Genomic DNA, 6,000 nt, shown 5'->3' with positions numbered 1-6,000 from the left:
TTAGCCAACAGTGAAATGCTGAAGTACAAAATGATCGTTATGCATCATAAAACATGAAAGTTTTATCCCCTAAAAGCCAGAACAGGCATTAAAGCATCATAAATGTTGTGATTCTTTTTAAATAAATGCAACCACAGGAATTTACAGCTGGTACTTATTTTGAGAAAAAGGAAGAAATCAGACAAAGTGTTTTGTTCTATTTATTCTACACCAATGTATGTTTATAGGTATGAAATTGGCTAATGGCCTATCACCCAGGAACTTATGACATTGTGAATTATTGGAGTCATTCCAGGTGATTAATTAAATAATACTTGAAATTAGGGACAAAATGAATAATGGTAAGAGCAGTTTCATTCCTGACCTTGTTCAATTTTTAATGAGCTCAGTACGATGGAGACTACATTTTTATAAATGGAGCTATAGGCTCATGTGAATGTTGGAGATAATTAAAGAGTGTGTGTTATTAGCCAGATCTCTGTACATCTGCGGGACAAAAAAAAAAAAAGGGGGGGGGGGGGGGGGGGGGCATCAAGCAAACAAGACAGCATGGGTGTTTGGGATACTCCACCTTGCAGTTGATAAGAATTCGGTAGCGTGATAAACAGAGAGGGATACATTTAGAAAGTAGCGGTAAGAAAGAAGAAGTAATCTCCAGAGAGATCATCAGCTCATCATAGGGACCTTTGTATGCTGTCGTTCTCTGCCTCAGGAAGAGCACAGACGTTCAAGAAAACCTACTGTGTCAAAGTTGTACAGAAGTGAGATAAAAAAAAAATTTAAAAAAAAAAAAAACCAAGAGAAAAAACATCAAAGTCATTCCTTCATTAAACCTGTATAAAAAATACACTGAGACTATCCTGATTTAGAGAGGAGCATTTGACAGCAGTTGACCATCACACCTAACTGGACACCTTCCTACAGGCAGACAGTCGCTGGAGTTCTCATAGCTCTGTGTTATCTGCTCCGCTTTAGTCAGCGAACTGATATCACGAGGGTTTTCATTTCAAGTGTCATTCCTTCACATTAACAGTTGTGTGCTATTCTACGCTATTTGGAGCCGACAGGCCCTGGTTACTTTTAATTACAGTGGGTAATAAGAGAAGAGATCCAGACTGTGAGACATGGAGTATTTTTAGATCTTGATCTTGATTATCTAACACATCACTGTGGTTTCCTCAGATACGACTTTGTTGGAAGACTTTTGTACCGCCAATATGACTGAAATCATTGTGGATGGAAAGTTTTAGCACTTTGAAACATAAGTTAAATCAATCAATACTTTTCGAAGTACTTTGTTGTAAAAACCCTTCTAGATCTGAATATTTTGTCTGTTCGGCTAAAAGAGTTCTTACAATTGCTTGCACCTTTGTTTGATTGATCCATTTGGTGCTTATTTAAGAAAACTCAAACTTCAGTGTATATAATGGGCAACTTCATATTTCAGAGTCGTTATCTCAAAAGTCACTGAAACTGCAGTATGGCATTTGTTGGCAGGATTTGTCGCGTGACTGAATGTGTAGTGTGCGGCGAGTAGAGGACCGCGGATTGGTGAGGGGTGTTGAGGGCTTTTCAGAAAGGCTGTTTTAATGAGCCTCAGATAATGAAATGCTATTTCAGAGCTTGCTGGTTAGATTGCTGTCCCAGAAAATTGTGTGACTCAGTGATCTGTTTGTGCTTTTCTCATTTACAAAATAAACACCTATTTCTTTCCTCACTATCGTATTGTAGATCAAACTTGACTTGTATAGCCTAATAAAGCTCGCTGCATGAGACGAGAGTTTTAGGCCCTTTTTTAATTGGAGAGAAAGAGTGTCTGGGTCTATTTGTGGTCTGGTGCAATGTTGGAAATGCCAGCTGTCGCAAATCAAAGCCCTGCTGGAACAAACCGTTATTTGGCATGTCACTGCAACTTGTTGAAATACATCACTTACATTGTCATACATAATAAGTTTTACCCCCTAATTTGAAAAAGCAAAGTACTGCACATGGACATTTGATGAACAGAGTTTCAAAAAAGTAGATGATTTTAATCTAAATGACTTATTTCACTATAAACCGCACCACAGTGAAGAATCAGACATGAACTTTTTTTGAAGCATTTTCTCTAAAACTGTGCATCATGTTGTAGGAAATTACATTTTTGCATTCTTTCCAGCCCTCTGAGAGAGGAAGGAAAAATCACACCTTCTGAAGTTATGACTGACAGCTGTGGCTGGTCCAGAGAGCCCTGAGCCAAGCCCCGTCACATAACGCATGCCCGACATGTCTATGTCCATCTGGGGTCCTACTCTTCAAACCACTGCCCCCCTTGCTCTCTGCCGGCAGAGAGACCAAGGGACAAGAGGAGGAACAGGGTGTGAAGACGGGCCTCGTAGGGCTCGGAGGGAAGCATCCAAAGCCAGCTGGTCTGGCTTTGAGGTAAATCAATGGGCAGAGCGAAACAAAGGCAGCAGAAAGAAGAAGAAGAAGAGTTGCAGACAGAACGAAAAGAAGAGATAAAGAAAGTCAATACGTGCAGGAGGAGAAGGTTGTAACAGCAGGTTCTGTGAAGGCGTCTGTACAACAACAACAAACAGGTGAGACACAGGTGTCACAAAAGGTCTTGACTCCTTACATCTGATGGAAATGTGATGCCAGTTAATGCCAAAGCCATGCAAAGTTTGATTCAGGTTTTTATCGTGAATCTCATAAGATTACATCTTTTGTGTGGTTATGTGGATTTGAAAAATGATCTTACCCACACATACTGTATCATACTCTAGTCTACTGCATCATGTTCAGGTGAAACTTAATGAGCTGATGTAAATCACTACTTTAGTGTTGGTTGTATTTTTTTGCTAGCATCACTGTTTTGTTTTTTTAAACTTTTTATTGCTGGCATCACTTTGGGAAGATGGGAGGGGTGTATGTTGACACAAAAGTGCTGCTAAAGGAGATGCTGAGAGCAATTTGGATCCACACTGTTGTCAGCTGGCATCAACCTGAACTCGCAAAGAACCACTGCACAGCAGAAACTTTACTGATTGAAAACACTCCAAGAAAACAGCTGGGGACTGTTTCTACCTAATTGTTTTTTGTCATGACTATTGTTACACACTGTCGAAGGCACAGGAAAGAGCAGAATAACATGCATGTGTGAGAGGATAGTGTTTTATCAGTTTTTTGTTTTAAAAAAAAGACAATTTCATTCTATGCAGCTTTAATATAATGAAATGTTACTAATACTGTTTCAATTGTATAGATACTTTGTAGAAGACAGTAAAAGAATGTACAATTTTTGCTCAATTATTAATACTGTAGAATCACATGATTATGAATGAATGACTGACCTGTAGAAAACAAGGAAAGGTGCTATCACTGGACATTTAAATGAACCTAACCACACATGTGGGGCTGGGACATCAGTTTGAAGTGAGGTTATCAGAGCTGGTGTCCAGTATAACAGCATCTCTGGCTGTCATGGAGTACAATCTGAGCCACCTGCATAAATAAAGTAAATTAATTTGACATATGAATATAGTAATCATTAAAAGATTTGATTGAAAATGTGCCTCTATATTCTCAATGAATATTTGCCAAAACTCTCATTTGGTACTCACAAATATATAATGAATTAAAACTAACAAACAAACAAACAACAAACAATAACAACAAATAACATTCAAAAGCTCCCCAACAAACAAAGAAATACAGTGCATTGCCCAACAATGTAGCTGAAATCTTGTGGTGCAATATAAAGGACTGGTGTGTTTGAGAAGCAGATGAGAGTAATATGAGTCAACCATCACTGGGAACAATAACACTTTTGGTTTAGTATTTACCATGCAGTTTTTTTCACTTTGAATGGGCATGTTGGGCATGCACACATTATTAGGATGTAGTTAATAATGTCTAGTTAGCTGCAACTGGCATTGATTATAATGGAGAAAGTGATTATCATATCTCTGTTGGCTTGTTAAAACCTAGCAGGTGGAATTCCTGGGTCCTTTAATATTGTCCTTTTGGAGCCAGGGTTTGCACAGTAAAGCTTCAACGGACCAAAGCTCAAGCAAACTGAAGGAAGAGCCAAAACACCTCGCCTCATGTGGGCATAAAGAACGCCCTCATTTAACCTGAATCGGTGCATGGACAGCAGCCAAGACCAGGATAATGCAGACAAGTCTTTCTAAATTTAATAGACGTCAAGCAATTGCCTTTTAAATTCAACCGTTATTGCAAGTTGTTGTTATAGGTTATGACATTTAAAGGAGAATGTTACTATTGTGACTTTAACTTATATATACTTAAATGTGGCTATTAATGCAAGAACTGTTTTACATGGGCATTACAAGTCATTAAGGACAGTTGTGACTTCTTGGCCTAGGTCCCTGTGCAGTCTGGAGGGATGAGGAATGCTAGACACAATCTTTTCCTGTGGGAGTGGGACTAACTGGTGAAAAACGTAGCGCAATACACTAGGGACCAGACTTTACTAGACTAAAACAAATGAGCTACATACAGCAGCAGCTATACTTTGTGAAAAACTTTCTCCTTCATTAGTGAGCATGCAGTGTAATGAAACAGGATACCATTAGGAGAGGATACCTAAATAATCACACACTGTTTTACTATTCATTAAATCACTGATTCTGTTTGCTGAGATCTCAAATTGCTGCTATTTCTAAAACACAGAAAGAAATCTTAATACATTAAGACTTCAGTCATGTGTCTATGTGACCTAAATGATGAAGTCATATGATACAGGAGGAATCATTCAAAAGCACCATGACATGCCTTTGCTTCCCGATAATGAGTAGCCTAATGTGTGAAGGTTTGTGCAACCTCTACTGCAACTTTGTGTTTGGTCCACTCTGCTATAACTAGTAGTGGAAGATGGATTCATCTTCTAAGTATAAGAAGCAATACCGACATGTGAAGAAACTTCACAAGGAAAAGTCCTGCTTTGATTTTACTTAAGGTAAAGTATGTGAGAATTATCAACAAGTATAAAAAAGAATAAAAGTACTCATCATAGAAGCAAAACAGGTCTTTCCAGTGATACATTTGATTACATAATTAGATTAATGGTGATGCATCGATGTGTAAGCAGCATTTTGATGTTGTAGCTGGTCAAGGTGGGGCTTATCTAAACCACTTGATATATTGGGTAGTTTTATGTAAAGTTATACATCCTATTATGAGATCATCTTAGATTTTGTAGATAAACTACTGCTGTCAGATAAATGTAGAGTAAAACTCTTTCCCTCTGAAATGTAGCATAAAGTAGCAGATAATGGAAGACATTCAAGTAAACTATACTTGAATCCTACCCAACACTGTATTAAAGCCCTATAGGTGAAAACAGGTAGCCATGTTAACTTGATAGACTCCTGAACTTCCTCATGCTGTTTGCACGTGCATCTATACTTACTCTGCCCTGTCTAAACCTGGTCAAATGTTCTTCCCATCCACATCGAAGACATAATCTCACTGGTAAACGATAACTTTGCTCTATTTTTCTATCACACCTGCCTCCGACATGCCAGTAAAAACAGTCCTGCGCGCCCGGCCACCACACCTCCTCTGATCCTGCACATACACGTGACAAGCTCGTATGCAAGTCAACCAGGCCCCGCCCCCCTGTTCTAATTGGCCGCTCAGCAGACGCTGCAGGTTTTCATTGGCTGACGGACGTGTCCTTCGAACCAAATTCCATCGCTGTTGTCTTAGAAATATGACGTCAAATGTATCTAATGTGATGAGGCTGAGCCGAGCAATTTGAGAAAGTAGTTGTCTGAATCAGAAGTCAGTCTGGAAGAAAACAGAATGGGCTCCAACATAATTACAGTCTTTGCTTCAGATAGCTGTACTTCTTTTGTAAGTTTATTTTGTCTGTTAGTTCTGTCAAAGTTTCCATAAGTTTTGTTTGTTTTACACTGTAACTGACTCACCCTCAGGGCTGATTTGGGACACAGTTGGGATCATAATGGGTATCACACGAATCAAATGACAGCAATC

At 38.9% G+C, this 6,000-nt stretch overlaps 1 protein-coding gene across 2 annotated transcripts in view; it reads left to right on the top strand.

Moving 5' to 3' along the window:
* The first annotated feature begins 2,324 nt into the window (after positions 1-2,324).
* The window catches only part of mef2a (myocyte enhancer factor 2A), a 59,800-nt gene continuing 56,124 nt past the window's right edge, over positions 2,325-6,000 (top strand). For both annotated transcript variants that reach the window (XM_022754212.1, XM_022754207.1), the window contains exon 1: positions 2,325-2,579. The gene's annotated coding sequence lies outside the window, so the exon portion shown is untranslated. The remainder of the gene's footprint in view (positions 2,580-6,000) is intronic.

Source organism: Seriola dumerili, unplaced genomic scaffold (genome assembly GCF_002260705.1).
Source record: "Seriola dumerili isolate Sdu_G_001 unplaced genomic scaffold, Sdu_1.0 BDQW01000219.1, whole genome shotgun sequence".
In the NCBI taxonomy this organism is placed as follows: domain Eukaryota; kingdom Metazoa; phylum Chordata; class Actinopteri; order Carangiformes; family Carangidae; genus Seriola; species Seriola dumerili.
The sequence above is the reverse complement of the archived record's forward strand: the minus strand, read 5'-3'. Positions and strand labels throughout refer to the sequence as shown.